Below are 27,726 nucleotides of genomic sequence, written 5' to 3'. Positions count from 1 at the left end.
GAAGGGGCAAGGCACAACGCCTGGCCTCAGGCTCTGCTGTCCCTGTGGCTGGTGCAGCAGGAGCAGCGGCACTGAGGTGCTCTGTGTGAAAGCCTCCCGCGGCTGGGCAGGGCTGGGCTGGGGACACCCGGGCACCGCCGGGGGCCGTGGCACCTCCAGCGTGGTGTTTCGGTGTCACCCGAGCTCATCTGGCAGCCGTGTCCCGCAGAGCAGATGCTGCCCGTGGCCGTGACCGGCGTGCAGGCAAGCAGCATTCCACATGTGCTCCCGGGTCTCCCGATTGGTGTGCTCCGCTGAAGGGGCTGGTCCTTGAAGTCAGCTCCTGTGCCTGTCACAAATGATATTTTTATGCAAGGAAACAAAACCAGGATATCTGATGGACTGTGTTATCTTTACAGACAGCTTGGAGCTACAGATGCAAGGCAAGAAGTTTTATGCTTGAACTTTGAAACTGTGAGTGGAATTTAAAAGCAGTTTTAAATGCCTACTTTTCAAAAATTTTTAAATTTTATTTTGTGTGTGCATGTATGTGTGTGTGTGCAACTTTGCATGAAGTATATATATCTGCATAACTTCATTATCAAGCAAGCTGTTGTGAATTCTCCTAAGATGAAATAATGCTTTGGAAAACTTTGCAAAGTGTTAGCTGCACTTACAGCTGGATTAATGTGTGCACACTGAGGAAGAGAAGGATGTTCTTTTCAAGTGAGTGCAATTAGTCTAGTTTGAAATTATTTCAAATCATCTTTCCCACTGGAAAATCTGTTTGAGCAGGATGAGTTGTACTGAGGGAGAATCTCCTGGGAGTTATCAGTAAATGTCAGGCTGGTGTGTGTGTCTTTGTTACAGGCACATTTGATGTTTACTTGTGTATGGAGAGGGATTAGATAAAAACCTGCTGTTACCATTGTGTGGCACTGCACTTGGTGGATAAAAAATCTGTTGGTACCAGGTGTTAGAAAGTTGGCCAATTAATGATGATTGCAGGAAATTAGTTTAAGAGAATACTGTCCATTATTATGCAGATTTACAGAACTAATTCTAACAGATACATTGCACTAGCACAGGAGGATCATTTCTGCAGCTGAAACATTAATAACTTGCTCTTTCTTGCATAGGAAAAATGAAATTAATTTCTGTGGGAGAGCTCTAGGGATTGATACCCAGATCAGATGTCCAAACCTGAGCAGGCAGTTTGGCACTCCAGGCTTGTGATATTTTCACTTCCTTATGGGAATTGTCCATGATGGTCTAACAAGACCCCTGTCATCCTAGGGTGTTATTTTTTATACAATCTTGTGTGAAAAGAGCTACATGCTACAACTTTTCTTGATTCACTTCGATATTAGTGCAAGCTGAGATATATGCTCTAAAAAATTAATTTTTTAAGTTGTCTTAAATCCTATCTGGATTGTTCCACAGATCTTTCTAGCTACCCAAAACAAACCAACACATTTCTCAATTTAACATACATTTTCCTTAGTAAGCAGGCATCTTGCTCTTCTCTTCTTCATGTTTCTCTTTCTTGGCAAGGGTGTTGTATCAGTTTATAAATTTATATTCTGGTGAGTCCAGGTGAAATCCAAAGGTTAAGTGAAAATTGTGGGTAAGTGGCATGCTACTGCTAAGTAGGTATAGTACAGCTAGCAATATCCATCCCTGGTGGGTCCATCACCACTCATTCTCCTTCTGGGCGCCTCCAGATCATGCAGCAACACAAACAGCATCCAGATGAGGTGTGGACATACAAGTGCATTTCTGCTGCATTAGTCAGAGCACATAACATGGGATGATAGCAACTTAGTACAACAGGTGGTGAGGCAATTCAGTCATTGCCTGATAAAAAGTAAATGTCAGTATTTCTTTAACAAATGAACTGCTGGAGTAAACCTGTAACTTTTTGCTACTCTTATATCATTGGTTGCAGAGTTTTTGTTACACCACTGGCTTCTCTAAAGTCAGATATACTGTATCATCAAGCCCTGCCGAGAATTAATCTGAATTTATTGGAAATAATACAGTGATGGTAAATTTCCCTTACCTTGATTCCTTGTCTCTGCCTTTCGTTGGTCACTACAGCAGGGACAACCTGGGTTTACCCAGCAGAGCAAAACAGCGTTTTTCCCAAAATTTAATTTGGCACCAACAGAAAAGTGGTCCCACAGAGAAAATCATGAAACTCAATATATTTTGGCCAGAGAGGCCTTCTTAATTGATGTAGAGGAAATCCTAAATGAAGAGTCCTGCTCGTAGATGTATAATGAATTAGTGTTCTGTATTGAACAAACTGCAGTATTTTTATTTCAATAATGCTAAAATCAATACATTTTCTTTTTACTTTCTAAACAGCAAATGAGGCTTAAAAGAAAATCTAGGCATATATAGAAATGCATTTCAGCCAATTGTCCTTTCAATGCTGATAAAGTCCTTAAACTAAAGGGCCTCTATAATCCTTATAATATAAAATATTTCCTCTTCATGTCACATTGTTTGGTTCTTCTTGTTCCCTTAATTTGGCAGTATTTTCTCTATTAGATATTGCTGCCTAGATAGAATGGGCCAGATTCTCAGCTAGCAAGCATGAATAGAGAATAACTTCATTGAAGTCAATGACATGACCCTGGATTCATTCCAGTGTGACCAGAGTTGGAATGTGGTTCAATACAGGCAGCTGCCATCCCTGCCAGGCTGGCCAAGGAGATGAACAAAGTGTTACTGCAGTTGTGCATGGTTCTAGCAGAAGGATGGTCCTGCCAGCTCTCAGTTGTGCTCTCACCTCCAGCTTCTTCCAACAGCAAAGATTAAACAGAGCAATCTCACTGTTATTCCACGAACTTCAGCTTTGTGTCTCCAGTCTATGCAAGGTTGAAGCTAAATCCAGCTATGTGTCTTCATACCTTGCCTAACCTTTGACATCTATCTCAAGAAAGGAAATGTATGTGTTACTCTTTATTTTCTTTCCTCCTGCTCAGAAAGATTTTAGGTTTCCCTTGATAATTTTTATGTTTGTGGTGTTCTGTAGTGGTGATGTTATCTTAGGAAGCTTGGCTTCTCACTGTGAAAGTGCGGCTCCCTGTGATACTCCTGGAGGCTGCTTCCCCATTCCTGGAGAAAGTTCTGGTTTCCGTCTCTGTTGTGTGATGATAACCACACTGTTCCCATGGCCACCTACCCAGCAAAATAACTCCCAGGTCTTTGTCATGGAGAGACTAATGGGGTTATTTTGTATTATAGGTGGGGCTTCCTTGCAACCGTTTTGATTTCCCTGTTCTGCACGCTAGGGCAGTCCAGAGCTCCTGCACTACAGAGAGGAGAGATTTTGTGTGGCTCTCTGCAGGCTCTGTCCTATCTCCTGAGATCCATCCCAGAGGCATTAGCATGCCTTGTTTCAAATGGGAGAGCCAGCTCTGACTGATATTGCTGGTCAGAAACATCCAGTTTATACCTCTCTTGCTGCAGCTAAAGAACTGAATTTTTACCAATAGCAATTCATCTCAGCTAGTTAGAAATGCCAAAGCTATGAAAAGGTCTAAAGGAGAGAGATGCCTCTGGGGTGAGGCTGGTTTCCTAGCTACTCCAAAGGGCAAACAAGAACATGGTATGTTCAGATTTTAAAGAGTTCATTACAAATGCTACCTGCTGTGAGAACTTCTAGGAACACACAAGTCTCTAAACATTCAGTATCACCAAGAAATAAACACACCAGTGAAGCCAACGGGCCTGTTCTTCTCTGGAGTTTCCCAAGTCCCTAGAATGAAGTGTGTTCATATCTACCACTGAAGTGGGTATTAGATGAAGCTAAGACTCAGCTGAACTGTAGCTAAAATAGTTTCTTTTGAAGTACTTTTTATCATTACATATCAGATATTTTTGTGCTATGTGGCCACATTCTCGACAACAACACTCTATTAATAAAAGAAACTTACTAAATTCTATCTGTATGGGCACAAGGTTTACCTTACAGAATACTCATATGATATATGCAGCCTAATTACAAAATTTTTATAACTTTTTTTAAGTTATCAAAACTTTAAAGTTTTATAAAACCTTACCTTTTATAACTATTTAGTATTCTGTAGCTTTTTTTTTTTTTTTTTACTGATAATAGGTATGTATCACAGGCTGTTATTTTGGAACAAATAGTTCCACTAGGAAACTAGAAAAATGTGCCTGATTTTTTTTCTTTTAATTAATATTCTGCTTCCACATGTGTATTTGTGAGATGAGGATATTTGTTGTGCATAGTCAATAGGGATTATGAAAATGATCAAGCAGGTGAAGAGAAGCTGAGCACATGCAAAAGAGTCCACAAAGTCAAGGAGGTCTGTGGACCTAAAAGATAACACCTTGGTCACAACACTGCTAATATCTCTGTTTTTTCAGGACTGAGAAGTATCACACTATACTCTCACAAAAGCTTTGCAAAACTGGGGCCTTTGAGTCACCTGAGAGAAGCTGTCCAGAAGCAATGTGTGAAAGGAAGGGAGTTAAGGGCAAAGGAAAGTGCTGTAAAAACAGACTGGTGCTAATACAACACAAATGCTCCTTGAAGCTGAAAATGAGAAAGCACAAAAGCTGTCAAGGGGAAAGATGAAGGTATGAGTAAGAATCATGTACCTCTGATGTTTTTTGCCCTTTGTACTATGTGTCTCATGCCTTAGGGTAAATGAATAATACTCTGTTTTGAAGACAAATTAAGTTACTTTAATTAATGCATTATGCATTGTTTTGAAGACAAATTAAATTACCTTAATTAAATTGCTGGGTTTATGTTCTCAGAAAAAAAAAACCAAACAAAAACAACTGTATTCATATGTCAAAGGTAGGGGCAGCTTTTGGAATCATACATGTAAAAGGAATGTGCAGGGCTGGAGAGAGGTGCACCACTGAGCAATCCAGACCACAAGATCTCTGGGTCTATCCAGAAAAATTAGAGGGATCCCAAACACTGCTGATCCCAAAACCTTTACAGCCACAACTGGCTTTTTCAACATTCAAACCCCAGATGCTTAAGTGCCACTGCATTATGTCCTGAAATTACAGGAGTCTGAGTGGCATATCTAGGCATCATAAAAAACCCACCTTTTTCAATAATTTTCTTATAATATAGAACCAGAAATTGATGTGGTTTCTTTCTGTTCCTCTGTGAATAAAGAGCTAAGAGCTCTTTCCCTGGCATGTTATTGTAGTGACACAAATAGGTAAACTAAGTATATTTTAAAGAGGGGGCATTTAAAGACTGGTGGTGAAAAAACAAGTGGGACTGACTCTATTATTTTGGAATTTAGCCAAAGAAAAAAAAAAGGAAAGTAATTTTGGATATTGTCTGTCATTGTCTCAAGCTGAAACTTTGAAAATTGCAGTCTGTATCTTTATACTCTGGTATATATCTTTACACTCTTATATTCTTATGCTATGCATATGTTTATGTCTTCATACCTGTCTTTATTATTCTGCAGAATTTAGCCCCACCTGATTCTAATTCTTGGAAACAAATGTGGATTTATCTTTTGTGCAAGGAAGGACCATAGCCTTGATGTAAACTAAGAACAAGTGTCTCAGAAGAAAATCCAGGCAACTGAAATGGAAAATAATTAAAGGCAACATAAACACTCATGATTTTTAAGCACTTTCTAAAGTTTTTATGGATGACTGGAGCAGAGTCTAGTTTTGGGCTGAGCAGTCCTGCAGATTCATTAACCTAATGGGAACAGAAATAACATATGATTAAGGTGCCCTGAAACATTCTGTAAACTCTGCTGAGAACTCCCTCCTGTGTAATTTCTGCCTTTGAAATATTCTGCACCAAACCACAGCAACAGCACCTGCAGGCAGCTCAGGCTGGGGAAGAAAGATAAAGATGCTCTGCCCCTTGTTGTATCAAGAGAGCGGTATCAAGAAGGAGGACTGTGACTGTATTTGTTGGAATTTGGTAGGGGTTAGGATTTAAAACATTGCAAAACTCCATGAGAGCTGTGATGCCAATATAGCATGGGGATATCAGTATCAGCATAGTCTGACATGCCTAAACACAGACATCATTGTCGAGGATGCCTTTGCTGTTGCTATTTCATCATTTTAATTGCAATAATACCTAGAGGTGAAGCTGTGCTGTGCCAGCTGCACGCAGTGCATGACAGTACAGCTACACGGTGTGTCGGCACTCCACTTATTCTGCTCCACTTACAAAAAAAATACCTGTGACCTCAACTTTGAGGTGATTTAAGCAACTCTGCCTGGCTGCAGGGAAGAGGTAAGGTATAAAACCCCACCCACTCTTCATGCTAAATCTGAGGCCTTTCGTGAATGCTCCATTTTCCAAAGGCCTTTCCACTATTTTCATGGAGGGAAGAGAAGATTTGGGTCTCTGTTGGGTCCTGTTTGCTCTCTCCGTGTGGGTGTTAATCCCTGCAGGCTGGGGAGCGACAGTACCATGTCGTGCCAGGCCTACAGCCAGCACCCTCACCCCTCAGAGCATCTCACAGCCTGCAGAAGGCACAGCCACACTTCCTGCCCACAATACCCTTGATCTTAGCAAGAAGGATCTCAGGTGATGCCCCAGAACTCATTAATAGAATTAGTGAAAAAGTATGGAAAAATCTCTAAGGTCATTGAGTCCAGCCTTAACCGAGCAATGTCACACCCACCACTAAACAATGTCCCTAAGTGCCACACCTACGTGTGGAGACATATGAAGGAAAAAGAAGGGGGAACCTTCCTGAAGCAGTTTTTCAAGAGTGGTGGAAGAACACTGGGTTGTGTCTCAGGCAATGTTGCGCACAGTTCTTCCATCGCCCCTCCAAGGAATTCAGGCATTAAAACTTCAACACCTTAAATTATGCTGCTAGGGTCAGGAGCTGTGATGCCTTAGGTGGGTATCCAAGCCAGACATGCTAAAGCTCACACAGAATTTCCAAGCAAGTAAGTAAAAATAACATTCTTCTTCAAGTTTTTGGCTCTTGCTCTCTCCATTCTGACATGGATTAAGCAAACACACAGATAGCAGCAGAAGGAGATGCCAAAGAGAAGGATGTTTTATAGAGATAATTGCACAGCTCACGTGTAGTCAGGACAGTGATTTCAAATGCTGCCAGTCATTTCAGTGTCTGCTCAGTACTGAAACAGAGGAGCATTCCTCTTGCAGAGACGAGCATTCCTCTTGCAGGTCCTCAGTGCAGGTTTCTGCAGCACTGAGGTTGGCAGTTTGTCAGTGATAGATCTCCTCTTCATTGCTGCTCTTCATGGGCATATGACACCTTGGGATGCATGCACTGTCCTTTTCTTTACATTTTGAAGGTGACTTCCATTTCCCCAAACTTTAATTGCCGAATGCTTTTGAGAAACATCTCCATGGAGCTGAGATGCTGCTCCAAACCCTTTGCAAGTGCAAATTAACTAATCTTGCAGAAGTAATTGACAGAAAAGTAATTTCCCTTTGTTATGACAAAGAGTATTGTAGTATGAGAGTAATGACTACAATTTAAGCAGTTATGATTTGTACATTAGAGAGCTCTAGAACTGAATATTGCTTACAATGAAATTTAAATTGCATTTCTTCTGCATCTAGCTGTTTATAAATAACACTGCAGTTACAGCCACAATAGTCATTTTTGTCACCAATTTCTTATTGCCACTGACAGTAGAAATAAAAGATCTAGCTATCTGATGGCCACTGCAATAAATGGAGGTTAGAATACTTTTTATTAGGCTCAAATTTTGCTAGAAATGGGAACAAAACCCTAGATACAAGCACAGCGTGAAGGGAAACTGCCTTGAAAATTTAAGCAAACATTTAGCAGCTAGCATCTCCTTCTATAGCTAGTAATTAAAAAAAAAAAAAAAAAAAAAAAAACAAAACCAAAAAACCACCAAAACAAACATGTCTCCTTGAACTTTGTCATATAAATTGGGATTTTGATACAAATTTCTGGCTTGGACCTAGTTCTCAATTTATCTGGAAACCATATTTAGATATGAATATGTTGTTTAATATGCACTGTAGTAGCCCCCAAAATTTGTTGGATCCTGCACACAAAAGTACTTGCACCAGTCTGTAGCAAACTGTACATCTTTCAGTGATTTGTAACGCACCTTGTGCCTGCATCCTTGGTGCAACACCCCCCTCTGACCATGTGTGCTGTTGGCATCCTTTATTTACAGTTAGCTTGTGAGACTGATCTTCCTGTGCATAAGGGATAGGTAAAGACAGTCCTGCTCATGGTTTTGATATTTTTGCAGCTCATCAGCATGTTAGAGCCCACCAGCAGTTTTCTTTGATCCTAGCAGGTCTTCCTAGAGGTTAGAGCTCAGATCCGACATCTTGATGTGTGTTTTACTATGTGTGGATAGGAAATCTCTGTGGGCATTGCTCACCAACATCCGAGCAGATTAAGCTGCCCACGCTGCTCTAGTCACTGTCATGTTCTTGCTGCATTTTATAGGTGAGCAGGGGCTGTCCTTTTCCCCAGTGACGGTGATGCTGGAGCCACAGGTGGGAGAGGAAGCCACATTCACAGTGGGAGCTGACTGGCCTCCAGTGCTCTTCCTCCAGCCCAGGTGCCACACACATGTGCCCAGAAACTCTCTGCTTCTTGGAAATGCTTTCTCTGAGAAATGCAGCACTATCCAAATAGTAGGAGAAGAATGCAACAACATCTTTTCTTTGTATATATTTAAAATATTTTTGATTGTTCTACACTTGAGCCGTTGCCATTTCATTTCTCACAGTTTTTATAACAGCAATGAGTCCCCAGAACAGGGTTTCAAAGAGGAAAATTGAGTGTGTTGAGGCAGGGCACGGGATTAATAAAGCCTGCAAAGGAGGTGACACTAAGAAATGCAAAGCAAAGCAGACATGGGCAGTGCTGTATGATGTGCGTTGGCTCAACTAAATGGAAATGAGTATCCATTACATTTTTATAAACCAGGCAAAAATAATCAGAGTTAGAGATAAACTAGCTCGAGTGTGAGTACAAGCTCTGCTGCATGCTCCTCCGTGATAATGGGATAAGTTACAGATGTAAAGAATTTTTTTTTCTGCAGCATGTGAATTAGCTGGCATAGCTGAGTATGCAAGATTTTAAAACATACCCTGGTTTTCTAGTGGACTCTCAGAGAATGAGTAAAGGATCTGAAAGATCAATGAAAAAAAAAAGGCTGAAATAGCAACAAAGAAGCACATGAATAATTTTGTGCATGAGGGACTCTCCTGTGGTTTTTTTTTGCAAGCATCCCTAACACTGTTTTTTGCTCCTCTGACCCTTTCTTACCACTTTGTAACTTTATAGAGGTACAGATATCCCAACTGCCTAATGCCTGAGAAGGAGCAAAGGAAATAAGCATCCCTGTGCTGCCAAAAAGCATAAGAACATGAGTAATGGGAAAACTAGTTTTATGTGACAACTGGTGGGGATTTACCTTGAAAAAAGGAATACTCAATCTGAAAACTTACACCTTGAAATTGGTTGTAATTGTAAACCACTATGGTAGAGCAAATTGGAAACCTTTTAAATAGCAGCTAAAATATTTTTCTGTAACTGAGATCTGCGTATTAGCTTCAGTCTGAGAATAAATATTTTGAGTCAAGATTTTTTTGATAGAAATCTATAATTACTTTTGCAATATTGCTGGTATCCATCTACTTAGCAAAGACTCTGACTTTATTAGCTATTCAATCATCTGAAATACTCTATTACCAAATGCTTAGGGAGAACAATGTCTCTGTCAGATTCTGCAGCTGTTGGGTTGTGTGTTTAATAACCTGTTATATTTCAAACCCCATAGAAATTAGTCACTGAAACTTCTCTTCTTTTAGTCAACCCCCAGGTTAAAGATATGGTCAAACTAAATCCTTATTGGAGCTAGCTTCACAGAATTTTTGTCCTCGCCTAAGATTTTGATTGCCTCAAATTCTCTGTCAGCAATCTGTGTTCCTCAAAAATGTATGAAAAGTTGTTATTTTAAGGTCGTGTCCTTGTGTGTATGACAGTTTAGGGAGACTCTGCCCCAACCTCAGCAGGAGCAGGGATGAGGAACTCCTCGTGCTGTGCTTCCTGAGCTGTTACACCCACCCTTGATCTGGCCAGCAATCCTATCTGATGATAAATCTCCAAACTGCCAAGAAAATGATGGAAATAAGGCCACACCTGCAAGTGAGGATGCAGCCCTGGTGTAAGTGGGAGTGATTAACTCCCTGTCCCTCTCCTCGTTTTTCCATGAGTTTGTCTGCTGGAGGCAGCCTCAAGAAATCTTTCTGTGACCTGGGGGACTATTCTCTGTGCTCTGGCCAGCTCCATGTCTTTTCTCCAAGAGACACTTGGGAAAGTCTCTGGAAATTTGTCAGGGCTTAGAAAGCATGCAAAAATGTTAGTGACCATGTACCTGGTTCTCCTTGTAGAGCGGCACCCATTTGTAAATCCCACATCTTTTCTGCACATGAGGTGTCTGTGGCCGACTTAGTTAAGGAGGCCAGACTTTGCCAGCTAAGTTATTCATCCAACAGCTCCAGTGCTGTCACTGTCTACAGCTTGTAAAGCCAAGATAGACAAGAAAAGACTTCTTTTCTTGGAGGTTTCGAGGAGCCCAAGCCTTGTAGGCCATTGCAGTAAAGAGAAACACTGGGATCCACAAAAGGGAGGGCAACTCATGGTAGTCGTCATTTAAAATACCAATTTATACAGCTGAGGAATGAAATTACCTAGTATCTAGTTTGTTCCTCTGACAGTCTCTCCTTTGCATTCCTTTGCCATGAGTTCAGTCTGCATCATCTCCCCCACAACATATCATCACCCTCCATTGCTGGTCCCAGATGAAGCCAGCTGAAAGGCACGGAGCACAAATGAAACAAACTGTAAACTAAAACTGCTTAGTGGGTTTCTCAAGCATTAGGACTCCAGGGACAAGAGACTTGGCTTACAGTTGGTTTGGGAAGGTTCTGCAGCTGCCTGGAGGTGGGAAAACAAAACAGTGTCATTATTTTTACTTTGTTAATGAGACATCAGGGTGGGTCTCTACAGCTGGAAAGACAAAGGGTAAATGGAAGTCAGACCTATTGCACACATTCAACAGATGTCTCCTAGCCTTCCTGGAGATGACAGTAATGAGAGCAAATAGTTCCTAGCCCAGCCACTAGTGAAGGCTTTCTATGGTAGGAGGACTTTGCTGCACAGTGACTGGACAGACAGATGGCTTCACAGCCCCACTTTGCTCAAAACTCATTTAAGGGTTGGGGAGATAAGATGACAAAAAAAAAAAACAAACCAAAAAAAACCACAAAAAACCAACAACAACCAACCAAGCAAAAAAAAAAAAAAAAAAAAAAAAAAAAAAAAAACACCACAACAGGTAGAAGTAGAAATAAAAAGTAGAAAGAATGAAAGTGCACATTCACTTAATCATGGTCAGATGAGCATGAGTTGCAGGGTACTAAAGAAGTAGGTTTTGAAGATGTTATTTTGAAGATTGTTAATATGTTAGCTAATTTAAAAGTTAAAATTTAACAGTATTTAAAGATTTTAATTATATAAGTAATATAAATATATAAAAAGGTTTGTTTAAAGTTCACTATGTTAACTTTAAATATAAGGAAAAGGAAACCAAGAGGCAGGTGTTAGTCTGGAAGTGGAATCTGCTGCTGTTAACTGGGAAAAAGTAAAGAATAGCGAGTCTCATAACTGTAAGTTTTGATAGAAAAGATGAGCTCAGAACAGGGAGACCACAAGTTTGTGTCCATGAGGAGGATAAGAGAGGATGGCAATTTGATGTCCTGAAACCAGGATGCGAAGAGCTGTGTCTTGTATGGATTTAAACGAGGTTGTTCAGCAGGTGCCTGAATTTTACAATGAGGATGGAGTGCTGGCCTAACATTGCCAGGATCTGATCTTCACAGAGCAAGATAAAAGCTTTGGAAGCCAGAGAGAGCATCCTTGTGGTGGTGCTTCATGGGCTGTTGCATTGTCACAGCAGTAAAATGAAGGACAAGAATGTCCAAGCAATGTTTTAGTGGCAGTGCCTCAAATGCTAAGCAAGTCAGTAGCCCATTTACATCATCTTGAAGTGCAGTCCAAATTATTGTAATTACTTTATTTTATGAAGACTAATGTGCTTTTTTCCTTCAGGTAGTGTCCAGTTTTCCCAAGTCTGGTACATTCTCAAAGCTTCTGCTTTCTGACTGGACTTCCAATTTCTTGAACACCTTTTCTCCTTTTCTTGCTCTGGATCACTGTCTGTGCTGGTCTCTCTCAGTGCCTAATTAATGTGTTATCATACTAACTATGGCATATTCTCTGATTTCAAGTTCTTCTTTAAAGTACTTTACTTCTGGGTAGCTTTCCAGGGAAAATTGTCTCATGTGCTGTTGTCTGTTTCATTTATCCCAAATCATATCCCTGCTCAGGTTTAAGCACATCTGTTTCACATCTCTTTATTTGATGTCACTTCTCAGCCCTTCCTGCTGTTCTCCTTCCTGCTTCATTGTTTTAATGCTCTGTGTTCATCCAATTTACTGTGTCATTTGTGCCAAAGTTATTTGGCCCAATTCTCATCCTAATTATGGAAATATACTCCACAAAGATGGAGTGAGAGCAGTGGTTCTGGTGCTGCCGATACACCAGGACCTGAATCTGGGATTGATTGCTTTCTTGCAATAGCATGCATGATTTTGGCAATATTGAATAATGAACCTGCTTTCATTTAGAGTACTCAACAGCAAATGTAAAATTTAACAGTGATAAAGTCTGGGAAAAAAACAAAACAAACAACACTGTATTGTAATTGTCTGTCTCCAAACAATGTCTTCTGGCAAACAGGAGTCATTACAGAAGTTCCTTACAATGCAGTCATAACTGGGAACAAGATGGATTTTTCCTGATTGTGTAAACCATTAAACCAATGTGACAGACAGCATAGCCTTCAGCAGCCTACAGCAGGGAAGGCTCTAAAGACTACATTTATTTTTTATATATTAAAATATATTTATTTTTATATATTAAAATATTTTTATATATTAAAAATATTTTGAAAGTTCTGATCTCAGGAATAAGAAGGAAGACTGGGAATTGTTGCCTGAAGTTGTGAAGCTACAGCAAGGAATAGCATAAATCCTTCAGTTCATCAAGGACAAAATATTTTTCCATAAATACACCTTGACTCTCCCCTCATGCTTCTTTTTCACCTGTTATTCAGCTCATTGAAGCTACATTTTGGCTGAAAAGACAGCATGGCTTCTTGCCAGATAAAATGGCTTAAAGATATTTCTATGCTTATTTGATTTGCTATGGACAGAACTGCTGGGTTTTTCACCATCATCTCCTCACATTCCTGCAGCAAATCTTTCCTGTTATGCTCTGGGTCTCCCAAACTCCTTGCCTCTACAGGTTAGGGGACACTGAAAAAATGTGTAACCCTAGAGAGTGATGACAGCTTTTGCAAAGCATGTTGTTGACTTGTACAGATTCAAGCATGGGATGGGATCTGTCAGGGAATCTAGCCATGGGCCCAGAGGCTGCCTGAGAAAGCAGTTCCCTAGCCAATGATCCTTGTGCATGTCTAAGCTGACTCACAGGTGAAAGAGAGAGTCTCCAGAACTATCAAAATCCCCTGCATGACATACCCACATAGCTTTCCTTTATGGGACAGACGGAAAAACAAAAGAGAGAAGACACGAGTAAAGTGTCATCACTACATAAAAGGCATCACTAAGAGGACAAAGAAATGGTTTTGCTGAAGCCTGGTTGCCAGCTTGGTGCTCTCAGAGCAGCCTGAGGATGGGAAGCACCCATTGACTGTGCGTGCACGTTTTCATGCAGCTGCACCTCGGTGAGTGCCTGTGATGTGTGGCTCAGTCCTTTTCCCAGCCATGTCGCTGTCAGGAGGTGACGTGGATGAAGGAAATCAGCTCTGAATTGACACAGATATAACACTGACACATACTAGAAATATTTCAAAGCCATTCAGCACTTCCTCTTTACTTCTTCTGACCCTTCGTTGTCTCCCTGACCCTTGTCACATGTCTGTGAGCTGCTGACACTTCATCCCTGAGTTATGACAGGAGTTATGGATTTGTGCAGTCCTGTTTTATGATGATGATTTATCATTTGTATTAAAGTCATGACTAGAGGCCTCAAGCAAGATCAGGGCTTCACAGTGCAAGTCACTGAAAAAAACATGTATTAGGAGACAGTCTTGCTCTGAAAAGATCACAAACAAAAGGTGGGAGGATGAACAGAAACATGGAGATGTGAAATGCAATACCCAGTGTAACCTGAGGAAGAACACCAGGGCAGGGAGCAGCAGCGTTCCTGTCCCCTGGCTCCTGCCTGCCCATGTCCACATGCTGCCATCTACTACTCCGCCCCATGTCATCCTCTCCAGGGGCTGTGAAGGGGCTGGCACCTTCCTGCCTCATCACAACTCTGCCTCCCCCACTGGGTGCTGCAGTTGCATTGCTCCCATGTTAATCCAGCTCCCATGTTAATCCAGCATCCCTGTGTTTGCCACTTAATCACATCCCCAAGTGCCACATCTACCTTTTTTTTGGAGCCTTACAGGGATGGTGATTCCACCACTTCCCTGGGCAGCCTGTTCCAGTGCTTGACCACCCTTTCAGTGGAGATTTCTTTCCTCATATCCAATCTAAATCTCCCCTGGTGCAATTTGAGGCCATTTCCTCACATCCTGTCACTTGTTACCCTGGGAGAAGAGTTTTCACCACTGAGCTGATAGCTGTTGCTACCAGTAGTTTTTGGTTGTCACCTCCAAAGTGAGACCAGATGGCTTCATCTCTTTTCAGAGCAAAATAAAACAGGTAACTTAAAATTATTGCACTCTTATGTATACAGATCTAAGATATCTTTGGTGCAAGACTGACAGTGTACTAAACTGAAAGCTCAGAGCCATACTGTGGGACAGCTGCATCCTATCCCCACTTATGAGGCTTAGATCTCAGTTTTGGCTCTACCCAAACACTGCCCTTGCTTTGCCTCTGCAGTACTTAGGGGATAATTGGAGGGTAACATTTTTCCTCCTTTTGTAATTGTTATTGGACTTGCCATTATGACCAGAGCTGTTCTCTGCATATAAAAATGCAGTTCACAGAGCTTAACCTCAAAGATGGGTGTGTGGACGAGCATCAGCCCTGGGTTTATATGAATAATAAATTGAACAATGCTTTGAAAATGTTGTAGACCTAACACTCCTGTAAGTGCAAAACTATATAGAGAAGAAAAATAGGATGCAGGCTTGGTCTGAAGATTTTCAAAGAGGAGGAAGCCAGACTGTTCTTACAAAAAAACTTGGTTGTGCCCTTTAGGAAAACAAGGAAGTAAAACCACTGAGAGGTGCTCTGTCTCACACTGATCATAGGAGCACCAGTGCAGTAGTCAAGAGCAGGCACATGAGATGGCATTAGGGTGACAAGTAGGTAGTAAATTGAGGGGCTCTAGTGGGCTTACAGTGAGGGCTTACAGGAGACTCTGATGCTGGCTATACTACAAAGCCTGCTAGAAACAGCAGAAGATGCTACTCCCAAAGAACCTGGAAATTTTGTCTTGCATCTAAGGGCAATGGAAACATTATCACACTGGCAACACCACTGCCAAAGTTACGTGGAGAGCAACCTGTCTTTCATCGAGCTTTTGTAATGAGGAGCTTGACAGAGAATGGCACAACTTGTAGCTCCAGGCAGATAGTCTGTCTTGCAACATCTGAGCCAACTTTTGGAGCTTTCATGACAGAAAGTGCTCACTCCAGCCAATATATCCTCCGTCCACTTAATAATAACCCCGTGACTGTGGCAGGTGGCACCAGGCAGACATTTTCTACCTACCCAAATAATCTTCAGCATAGTTCGAGTGCACAGCGAAGACCTGCATCACAAATACATCAAGGAGTGTCTGCAAGACATAGGAATTCCTCTTTTCCTCTCAGAACCAGAGAGGGTCCAGCCTTCCTAGCCCACCTGCATCTTTCCCAGGTGTCCTCCACAATTTGCTCTTTGTGTCTGTCTAATTCCTTTCTTCATAACACACTTCAGCCTATGTTGATTATACCTTCATTATATAGTCACCATATAATGCCACAAGGAGTGGAAACTTCCTCCATAAATATGTTTATAAGATTTTTTTACCACTTAAACCTTTTGTATGGATGCAAATAACATCACAGTAGGAAATCTGTGATCTCATCCCTAGTAGACCTTTGCTGCTGTTTAATTCATCTCCATCCTTTTTTTTTTAATTTTTATTTTCCTTTTTCTTTCTAATTTAATTTTTATAATTTTTATTCCTTCTATAAAATAGACACAGAAGTGGTGCTGGCCTTCCTCACAATCAGTCCAACTATCGCCCTCATGCCTCAGCACAGATGTCATATATGTCACGTGCTGCTTTATACATTGACCAAGAAGCAGCCTCAGCCCAAAATGACTCATCAAACAAATGCAGTTTTCATCCATTTTTATGCTTTGTCTGTGTGAGACAGCTGTTGACAATCCAGCAACTCAAGCTGGTTTTCCTTTCCCTTTGTTGTCAAAGATGAGGCTGATCTGAGCTTCTTTAGAAGTGAGATGCAGAGCAAGTAGGACACACAATTTTACGGCACCAGTCTTTGCTACTCTAGTTCTGATGTGTCATGTGATCTGTAAAGCAACTTGTCATCATGTTCGTTCAGGAAATGTGGTGGAGCTGAGCTGCCAGTGGGGCTCCCTTTCAGTGTCTGGAGCTCAGACACCCAGTCTGGCATGAAAACTCTCTCCTGAAAATGCATGGTAAATACAATACCACCACAAAGAGATTTGGGGGTCAAATCATGGCAATTTATTTTTGAAAAATGCAGCTCAGACCACCTATTAGCAGAGTTTGTGACATCTTCCTGGGACCTGCACTTCTCTTAGGCAGTTGGTATTTACCAAACAACCTCAGGCTACAGCGTCAGCCAGCGGTGCCTTGCAGGCTGCATCACATCTTGTTCACTGACTGCAGTGGCACTGTAGGAATAAACATTACACCTGTGAGGTGGAGATGTGTTATTAAAGCCATAAAGATAACAACATTGCTCCTAAGTGGAGAAATTTAGTTCAGTGTATATTACTGTTAAATGGCAAAATTACAGTTGTAACAATATGGGGATGTAAATGAAATTGTGTATAACATCGTGTAATCATTAAAATCCACATAAATTTTGCTCACTCAAATTAAACACAAGTGACTACTGCTTGACACCTGAAACATTAGCATAATATTCGTGCCATATGGCTGGCATTTTCTGTTTCTTATATGTCACTCTTCATTCTTGTCAGCTGCTCATGAGAACTTGCCAGATAATATCTACGCCATTGCCAAAAACGTCTAACATCTGGTGTGGTACTGGTTAAACACTCTGTAATGTTTCAAACTTTAGTGCTCCCATCTATGCACTAGAGAGCTGGTTCTTGGAGCAGATGTTTAAGCTTTGTTTTTAAATTAACTTGAGTCTGCTTTTGTGTCAGTGGCGTGTTTCTATGCTCCATCATGCTGCCGCCTTCTGTGAGATGAATGTGCTCAGCAGCATCCAACCTTAAAATACATCAGCTGTCATGATAAACTCTGTGTTAAAAATGCAGCTCAGACCACCTATTAGCAGAGTTTGTGATGTCTTCCATTTCTCTCTGTCCATGTGATTCCCCCTTGCAGCACAGAGATGTGCATCTGCTCAATGCCCTAAATGCCACTGGCTGCTGGAGCCCTTCTCTGATTCAGAAATTGGCACAGAGGTTCCTAATGCCCAAATGAGACTCCCAAGGGATCCAAACCACTAAGTGGGCTTAAGGTCCCAGCACTGCATGGCCATGGTTTAGAGCTATGTCTGCCCCAGCTAGGGATTAGACAGCAGGGTCTGTACTGGCACCCAGGCTGGCACCTGAAGTGGTCCCTAACACCACCCTCAGCTTACAGGATTTGAGGCCACTGAGTGGATGACTGAGAACAGGTGACATTTTTGCCCCTGTAAATACCCCTTAAAACAGTCCTAATGACTAAGTCAGGAATTCTATAATGTCTTCTGCATGGAAATAGTGTGAAATCTGCTCCTGCTGAAATCCATGTAGTTGGATGATTTACATAATGAGATTTATGATGAGCCAGGCACATGAATGCTGTTGAATTAAACAAACATCCAATTTCATAAACAGTCTGGTTTTGTGGATAGGACATGCACTTCCCTTGGGGCTGTAAGCTTAAAAGTCTCATTTACACATCTGGAAAAGAGGACTCCTTGCTTTTTTTGCTTTGCTCTTCTTTTCCTGGAGACAAGGAGTTATCTTACCTTTTGCTCCTTCAGGTTCTCTTCCAATTGAAGGCATTTCCCAGTTAAAACACTGGGTTGAATTTTGAGACACTGTGATAGAGGGCATTTATTGAGAAGGTGCTAGGACATTCTTTAGTGCCCAGATGGCTTTGTATGGATAAAAATGGAGAAAAAAGAGTGCTGGAGAGATGTGACCTCTGCCCCACCAGAACTGGACAGTTTTACCCTGCTGGGCTACTTTACCTCATATAGACAATGACCTGAGGCATGTCTTTTTTACATGGAGGCATTTTAATTTGGGCTACCCTTTGGCACAGGCCATCCTTTCTGAGCCACGACTTCCCTGTTCTGGCTGCCATACAGGCACACAACAAAAAAAGTGACAGCTGAGTGAATAAGCTTCCCATCTAACACAAGGCAATAAACAGAGGTATGAACAGGCAGAGAGTGTGGGTAAATGTGTAAGTTCATGCTATAGGCAGTGGTCTTAGCATGCCATCAGCAGCATCAGTGATTTTTGCCATACGCTCATTTTTGCCATGTGGGATGCATAAACACTGGGTATTCAGACTATGGCTCATGCCTCTCATTTTTGTCTTCCTGCATGTGCAGACCTGCTCAAATGGAAGAAGGGCTGGCAGAAGACTTCTGCACTACATATATCAAAAAGTAGATTTGCACAATTTTTATTCTTTGCAGACATTTCTGCCTCTATAATGTATCCCTGGAAATTATCTATCTTGAATAATGGATGGAATTAGATTAGAAACAAGATGCAATGATTCATTGAGGATGACTTGGATAAACTGGTAAAAATAGGGTCTGCAACTGGGCCTGTCAGCATCTGGTTTGTGTGCACACAGAAAAATCAGAGGATTTTATCCTTGGCATTAGCTGTAATAGGATAAACATATTTTCTGTTTATTGTAATACAGTCTTTTACCCACATTAAAAATTATTACTGAGTCATTCTCTATCACATAACAGCTGGTATCACTTACTCCAATAAGGTGTTATCCACGTGAAGTCCCTAAGTTGAAAAAAACTATGATAAAAACAAAAATCCATCTTTGATGATGAATAAAGACTTTACCTTAGGCCAGAGAACTGCATCAGGCTGCTCCTCAGGTATTTTCAGTACTCTGGGATCCAGGGCAGGAGCAAATGTCAGCCTACTCATTTCTTCATGCAGCTCTTTTCCTAAGGAAAAGCTTTTCCTCACACCAAAGTCTGCAAGCTCATTCCTGAAGTAGATAACCATATGGGACACTCTTCATTCAGGTGCTTGGTGGATTCCTTACAATTATTTTCTACTTCTTTAAGCATCTGGACACTGCTGGAAGTCAGGCCATCAAGACCATGCAAAAGGCATTATAGAATGGAGAACAGGGATGCTGTTGCGAGGATGCTGCCCTGCTTTTCCTCTCACACCTACTTACTTGTGAATGTGCTCATTGACATTCACAAGGGTTTGAATTCAGAGGGAGGGAGCAAAAGTGAAAAACTTCTGCTAATGGATGTTCATGCTAGATTTTTAAATTTTTTGTCCATAGAATCTGTAAATATTTCATTTTACACACAGTAATTGACACTAAAGATTTGGCACAATTCTGAACTCCTGAAACTAAAGATGTTGGTTATCAAACTATGATGTTCTGCTGCAAAAAGATGACAAAAAAGAATGACATAAGTAGATGTTCCTGGAGGCAAAACATGTAGTACAGTGCAGTTCATTACTTAGTAATGTAGCACACAAATGTGATTGTAATCCATCACTTTAACCACCACCTTGAACATTGTTATAGCCAACTTGTAGGGTCATCCAAGTACCTCTGTGACCTAAGCAGTAAGTTCTTTTCAGCTCAGGCCATTGCAAATCCATCATTTGCAGTGTTCCATTTATGTTCTTTAGTTTATGAATGTGAATTATTTGATGGAAATCATTTCAGTGCAAAGGCAATCAGGTGATCCTTGTGACTTAGTGTTAGCCAGCAGGTTGGGAAATCAGTTTTGCATTTTTTGCTGTTGATAAATTTAGCTATGTGACTCTCTTTTAATGACTCTTTTACATCTCTGTATTGATATAAGATATTAACAGAAATGTTAATTTCTGTTAAACTCAACCCCTGCCCTGTATATCCTTCCTATGTGTACTTAAAGCATTTGATTTGTCCCATTCTCTTCAGCAGCCTAATCAGGAGCGTGTAATATTTACAGGGTAAGGCTTTCATTCCTTGCAAGACTGCCAAAGAAAGGCAATGCTGAGCATGGTGATTGCAACACAAAGCTGCTAAATGTTTCTGTTATGTGCTGCTCGGGGCACCAAAGCCGTGTGGATGGACCCCCTGCCAGCACCCCACATATCCCCACAGAGGCTGCCCCACAGGTCTGAGGTTAGATGGCACTGGATGCACAGTGTGCAAAACCAACCACGTATATTTAAATTCAACTTGGCCTGTAAAGTGAAGTACAGAGAAAGAAAAATAATAAGAAAAATATGCTTTTATTTCTGATTTTATTCCTTTCCCTCTCTGTTATTTTACTACAGCATGTCAATGCCTTCTGCTGACATGGGAATCAGTAGAAGTAGCCAAGATTTTGTGGACTGTTGAGAGGGGGTACTGTGCTCTGGTTTAGGGAATCAATCTTCTTTTCACTGGGAGTATTTTTAAGACCTGATTTAGAGAGGCTGAAAGGCTGAAATAGTTGTCTGTATCTAGCCTAATTTTTATCATGGACTTTATCAAAACTTTTGTTGAGATATTTTAATGTTTCATTTCTCAGAACTCCTCATGAGACTGGCATATATCCTCCAGCTTCACAATGGGAGAAGCAACAATTTAAAAGAAAGTCAGTCAAAGCAACACAAATAACTCACTGTTAAGAAAATTCAGGGTTTTTTCCCCAATACTTCTCTAAGAACTATTTTGCTGAATTTGAATGCAGGAAAACTGCTGTTGTCTATTTAAATTTCTTAACTAACATTTAAGGTTTTCACTTGGTTGACACTTCTTGGCCTTGCATTAATCTTGGGATTGTTTCACAAGAGACCCAGGGAACACCCACTGATAACAATGTCAAACATTCAGTGTATTTACTGAACGTTTCCACTTGCTTGATCATTAAGGCATGCCTTGGGTATGAGGTCACCGATGTTGTGTAAGTGTAGAATTTATGGGGTGATTTGAACTATAGGGGAGTCCTGACATGTTTTTGGCAAATACTGTCAGATACCATGGACTGATGCCACTCAGAATTGTAGCTCTGGGATATGATCAGGTTCTAGCATGACCATTTTGCATTAAAATTCAAATCTTCTGATTGCAGAGAAGTTAGGAAAAAGGTTATTTGAACAGACCATACATACACAGGAGAAACTTTTTGCTAGAACACATTTTCTTGTCTGTTAAAACAGATTAATTAAACATTAAATCTTTTGACAAACAAAAATGAAAATGTAGTTTTAGAAAATCAGAGGAGAAATATTTACATCAATGCAGCATGCAGTTGTGCTCTCCTTTTTAATCCTTCATTTAAGCTGGAGAGAGCAGCAAAGGACTAAGAAGGTGGCAGTGAGGTGGATTCAGCAGCAGCTTAGGCTGTAACCAAGTCTGGTCTTCCTAAACCGGGTTTGCCAAAGGTAGGAACCTTGCAGTGCCTGTTCTTGTCCTGTTTAAAACTCAAGTAATGAAAAAAAAATCTTCAGTTGGTATTAGCACCTTTTAGATATAGTGATGATCACTTTGGTTGCCTTAGTTTGCCAACTCTCTGTTTGTACTGTTGTGAGAAAAACCTAAGGTTTGGAATATTTGATTGAAACCAAACAGGAACAGGACCTGGACCTGCGCAGCTGCTGCCTTTTTCACATACCTGCCACCTGGCTTTTCTGACCCTGTTTTTTTTCCAGCCTCTTGTTTTGCATGTTTAAATTTCAAGCTCCTTCACACAAGGTCCATTTCTCGCCACAGATTTATAGAGTCTGTCATCTGTGGTTGTGCTGCAAGAAAAACAACCATGAAGGCTGCAAAGGCAAAGCCTGCCACTCGCGGAAGATTTCAGCAGTTCTATTCCACTTTGTCTGAAACATTGAAATAAGGCCACTTCTGGTGTTGTGCACATTTTAATCATTTGCAGAGACATCAACCTTGTGACATTAGTCCCTCTAATTGGACTTTGTTTCATTACCTGAACTTTTTCCCTTAGCATTTTAAAAATCAAAAGGTGTTGTTGGCTGGTCGCCAAGTATGATAGACCACAAGTAAATGAACAGCATTTCAGCAGGGATTATAGAAAGAAATACTCTCCTGGTATTGAATTAGACTGTATTTCTTCATTCCACCTATAATGTAAAGGAAGGAGATGCAATAAAAACCAAAGAAAATATAATAAAAGGTTAGAGAGATTCTAGGAGTTCGAGTACATATTTGAAAGATAAAGACTAAACAAGACTAGCTGCTCTGTGGACAGGGATTTTCATAAAGGGGGCAAGGCTGAGACACAAAATACTAGATTTGACACATATTTTATAGGGATCCTTAGCAGAAATATTTTGTAAGGATTCCTAGTGGAATATGCACAGGATGATGTTAAGGAGCAATCCTGCTTTTGATATGTAACATTCATGGAGCTCCCCAGTTTTTGGAAATGTGCTGACTAGCCCTAGGAGTTCACTTCTTACAGGAAAGGCCTTTGAATAATGTTTCAGAAATTCCTGACCTTCCCCCTAGAAGATTTTCAGTGTTGCTTTTTAGAAATTACTTTTTTATTAAACCCATTTACATGGGATAAATGGGCAAATACTGTCATCTATTTTCCTATCCTTATTTTTATTTAATCTTTTATATTACCTGTTGGAATAAGGACTATCCTATGACATAGAAAGGACAGTCCCATTTTCCAAGGAAAACAAAGTACAAAGTCTTCTGATAAATAGCACAAAAATAGCTTTGCTTTTTAGGCAGGCAGCATTCTCCATCTGAAAGACTGAGATATTAGAGCAATGAGTGCATTAGTGTAGTGAAGCTGACATTATCAGGTGTTGTATATGAGAAATGTCATTTATGAGTTGTCACACAGCTGTTATTGAGAGACTATTCAAAGGAACACAGTTCATCATTGTGACTGTCACTGTGCTTGCTGCAATCACCGAACAACCGGGCGTCGTTAAACAGAGCACTTTCAGGGCAAATTACACTTATGGTTTATTTATGTGATGGATTCGTTGCATTCAGGCATGCTCTGTAAGTGCTTTATGATAGCTGTGGTGGCACAGACCTGCGACTCAAGGCCAGTCAAGTGGGATGGATGGATGGATGGATGGATGGATGGATGGATGGATGGATGGAACGATGGATGGATGGCAGCTGACCTGATTGAGGAGCAGATCCCCTGCACATCCACATGGAGGGTGGGGAGGAGGAGGTTTTGGGTAAGGAGGCGGGGGTGCTGGCCCTTCAGGTCCAATCCCTCTCTCTCACTTGCCAGCAGTTTTGAAGGACAGGGTCAGGTGACTTTAGGCAGCATCCTGACCCTAATTCCAGACAGGATGGGAATGCAGGAGCTTCCATACCTGGTCCTGCCTTTCTGCCTCACCTCAGACTGTGCAGCTGGGACTCCTACTGTCCTCTGTCTCTGCAGCATCTTATACACACTCAGGTGTCTCTCTGCAGCTGCACAACACTTGGAGCAAATTGCAATTCTTCTTTGGGCTTCCCCACAACCACAGCTATTTACACAGGTATTTAAAAGCACACGAAAGAATGAAAGCCCTAGATTTAGGATTTGAACAGACACTGTTGTCTGAATCCCTACTAACATTTTAAGGCCCAGTACTGCATTCAGCCTACCAAGCCTTGATCCTCTAATCTCTCCACACACTGAACTTCCATTGACTTTAACCTGCCCAGCCATATCCTTTAAAGCCAATCTCCCCCAATTATTGCACCACGTGAAGCCCTGCTGGACCTCTAAATCTTTCAAGAGGTTTGTAATTTGGTGCATTCCCTAAGGAAAACTTGGAAGGGGACCAATGAACAAGGCTTATTTAGGAGGCAGGAGAATATATCTTCTTCAAGAAATACATTTCTTCAAGAAATGGCTCCAAGACCTTAACATGTTGGGCCGTGAAAAAGGAGCAGGTGAGATAGGATTTAATTACAGTGTACAAGTACCTAAGGGTAGAACACAGAACTGGGTCTGAATCTCTAGCAAAAAGGTAAAATATGTGGTCATGGGCTGAAATTGGAGTGTATATGTCTTAGCAGAAGGCTTCTCTGCATATGTAATAATCTGGCAGACAAGGTAGTGGAAACTGGTGTTAGATGCCGGAACCAATTTATTACCACTGCAGTGTGACAAGGTGGCCCTGCTGATGGTTCTTGTCAGTTAAAAGTGGCTCTTCTGTATTTTCTGGTGTTTCAATATACTGTGCTATTTTGGGAGGCTTCTTCAAAACTGAGCTTCTGGAGATTAAAAATAGAGGCAATATTTAAAGACTAATAGTAAGAAATACGTAGGGTTTTTTTTTCATTAAATGCTTTGATGTTTATGTACATAGTATAGTAGGTCTGACAAAATGGCGTCACTCCCTCTATGGGTCTGGTATTGCACAAGAACACAGTTAATACTGTGCAATTCTGATGAGCTTCTGGCAGGTGAAAAGGAACTTTTCTGTGACATCACAAATAGTAATGTAGTACTGACATTAATGGCAATTCCACCATACTAATATTTATGTAGTAGGGGAAAAATAAGAGATCCAGTCTGGCAGCTGAGCACAGCATGGGAAGTATGACCTTAAGCTTCCTTTAAAAAAACCCAAACAAGGTGTCTCTCCACTAACTTGCAATGGTTTGTGTTTAAGTTTTTGAATCAGTTTGTGCAGGAAACAGCCCAGTTTCAGCTGGTGCCTCCAACTTTGAAAAATACCAGGATTTATGGATGCAGCAGGGACATTGGTTTGCCCTTTTGCAAGCTGAGTGGATTCATTTTCAGCCATTTCCAATCACTTAATCATCTACTAATGAAAAAGCTACTCAGAGAAAAGGTTAATGTGAGATTTAAGCTGGATTTATAGGTCATCAATAAGCAAGTTATTTTAGGCAGTCTACACCAGTGTTGCAAGTTTCCTAAACAATGTTCAGAGTTGATTTATTCACTCCACGAGAAGCATAAGAAAATAATGAGTAAGGAAGCACTTCTTTCTGCCAATATTGCTATTTATGCTCTGCCCATTTATTTTTTTTAATGGCAAATGTCCCATTAACAAGTTTGATAGACTAATCACAACACTACAGCATCTGTAGATTAATTGTGGATGGGGCATGCCCAGGACCTCTGTATCCTTGAAAGGTCCCTTCTGAAGTTCTAAGACTCGGATTGCTTGCCCCAGCTTCTCAGAGGACTGTGCTGGGCCCCTCTAGAAATGGAGATATGACAAGCTAAATCAAATGCTCCCGGGAGATCAGTTTTGGTGTCTCACGGTGGAACGTGTGGTTCTGGGCTGGAGAGTCCTGGTGAGATTCAATTGGGCACCAAAGATAACCTGTCAATAGTAGTTGTAATCCTAAGGTCCTTCTGCTATCCCTGGAGAGAGACAAACTCTTCTAATATGCAGCTTATTTTCAGAAAAACAGTGAAAACTGGTCACACAGACAGTGCCTAACAGGCTCTGCTTCCAAGCCTGGATTATGGAGTAACAGTTTTGTCTTCTCTGAGGCTTTTCTTGACACTTCTATTCCAAGACAGCTTAAGTAAAACTGAAATTTTCATCTACCAGCCTCAGGTTTTTTCATCCAGTATCTGTGACAGAAATAATAATATTTAAAATTTTGTTATTAATGCTTCCTTATAAATTTTGTAAATTTTCTAGAGCAGAGAATATTTTCTCTAGGGTTTGGACTGGTGAATAGCAGGAATCATAAATTAGACCTTGCAAGGCAATTTAACATTTCAAAGTATATTTCACTGCAGGTCAGGATGGGAACAACTTGTTAATTCCTTCAAAGCAACAATTCCTGAAAGAATTCATATTAAAAAATACTTTCTTCTAAAATGAGGTTCTGTTATTTCAGAAAAGGCATTTTATTAATGCTGGTAAAATGCCTCCCTAGATTAATTTTTAAAAAGAGGAACTAGAGTATTTGACCTATTATAATGGTTTGATTTTGGTTTGGTTTGGTTTGGTTTGGTTTGGTTTGGTTTGGTTTGGTTTGGTTTGCAATCATTTTTCTCACAGTTCCATGAAAAGAATTTTTTAATAAATAGATTTTGAATAGCTTTAATTTTTATTCTATCCCATCTCTTCACATATTTGCTCAGCCAAATCTTTTAGCTATGCTAAAACCCATACTATATCTAATTTTATTTTGCAGATCAAATCAATTCATTCCCTATGTGCACTAGTCAATAAAATGAATAATACAGCAATGACAGTTTTTACAAAAGTATGAGGGATTGCTATGGATTGTTTTGGATTGTTTTATGAAATGAGATATCTATAAAATCTAGTTATATTATTCAACTTTAACAAAATGCAACTAGACAGCAAAGCCATAAACAAGATTCTGTGAGCCTCAGCAGAAGACACACCTCAGCAATGTTTTGCTCTGATTCAGCCAGTCATTTGGAGCAAACCACCGCATTTAATCCTTTGTTGTTGTTTTTGTTGCTCTTTGGTGTGGTATCACCTGAAGAACTGTCTTTAATAAGAGCTGAGTAGCTAATGGAGAAAAATAATAACTCTGACCAAGAGATTTCTCATGGAAGAAACTCTAGATTCAGTTACTATAGCAAACAGTTCTCTTTGACCATACAGTTTATTTCACTAAGGAAATTGTTTATGTTAAGGTAGTAAAGGAAGCTTGCTGAGGACACCTTTTGCCAAAAAAAACTGCATGTCTCTGGGGAGCAGTTTTCCAGAATTTTTTTTTTTAAAGGGTAAACATGCTGACAGACTGAATATTACTTCACAAGATGCTCTGAGGCTAAAATTCAATCCTGTTTCTAGTAACACATTAAGTAAGGTGAAGTGTAAAATATACAGGTTTTTGTCTTTAAATTTGATGTAATATTTAATTTCAGAAGTTTTAAGGTGCAAAATATTCTAAAAATTATGTACACAGCCTTTTATTCTTTTGCTTCCTCCATGGTCTTTCCTCCATAATTGCAATACTTATTTTGTTAAGTACTCTATGGAACTTTGCAAAAGAGGCACTAACATATAAAATGTTCTTGAATAGATGGAATTAGCTTCATTTGAATGAATGGGGTTTAATTAATTTCTGGCCGAGAATAAACTATTTTTTACTCTTCAAAATAGATTGAAAATCCACTTAGAAGAAAGAATTATATTAAATACATAACAGCATACTGTGGGCTTGCACTGACTTCACAAATAGTTACTTAGGTGGCTGAAGTAGCATGAATTAAACTATCCAAATCTCACCT

At 40.4% G+C, this 27,726-nt stretch overlaps 1 protein-coding gene across 1 annotated transcript in view; it reads left to right on the top strand.

Moving 5' to 3' along the window:
• The first annotated feature begins 364 nt into the window (after positions 1-364).
• Positions 365-27,726, top strand: part of STARD13 (StAR related lipid transfer domain containing 13) — a 288,367-nt gene continuing 261,005 nt past the window's right edge. The window contains exon 1 of the mRNA XM_053969881.1: positions 365-453. The gene's annotated coding sequence lies outside the window, so the exon portion shown is untranslated. The remainder of the gene's footprint in view (positions 454-27,726) is intronic.

The sequence above is a fragment of the Vidua macroura genome, chromosome 2, assembly GCF_024509145.1.
Source record: "Vidua macroura isolate BioBank_ID:100142 chromosome 2, ASM2450914v1, whole genome shotgun sequence".
Classification (NCBI taxonomy): Eukaryota; Metazoa; Chordata; class Aves; order Passeriformes; family Viduidae; genus Vidua; species Vidua macroura.
This window is presented reverse-complemented; position numbering and strand designations above follow the sequence as displayed.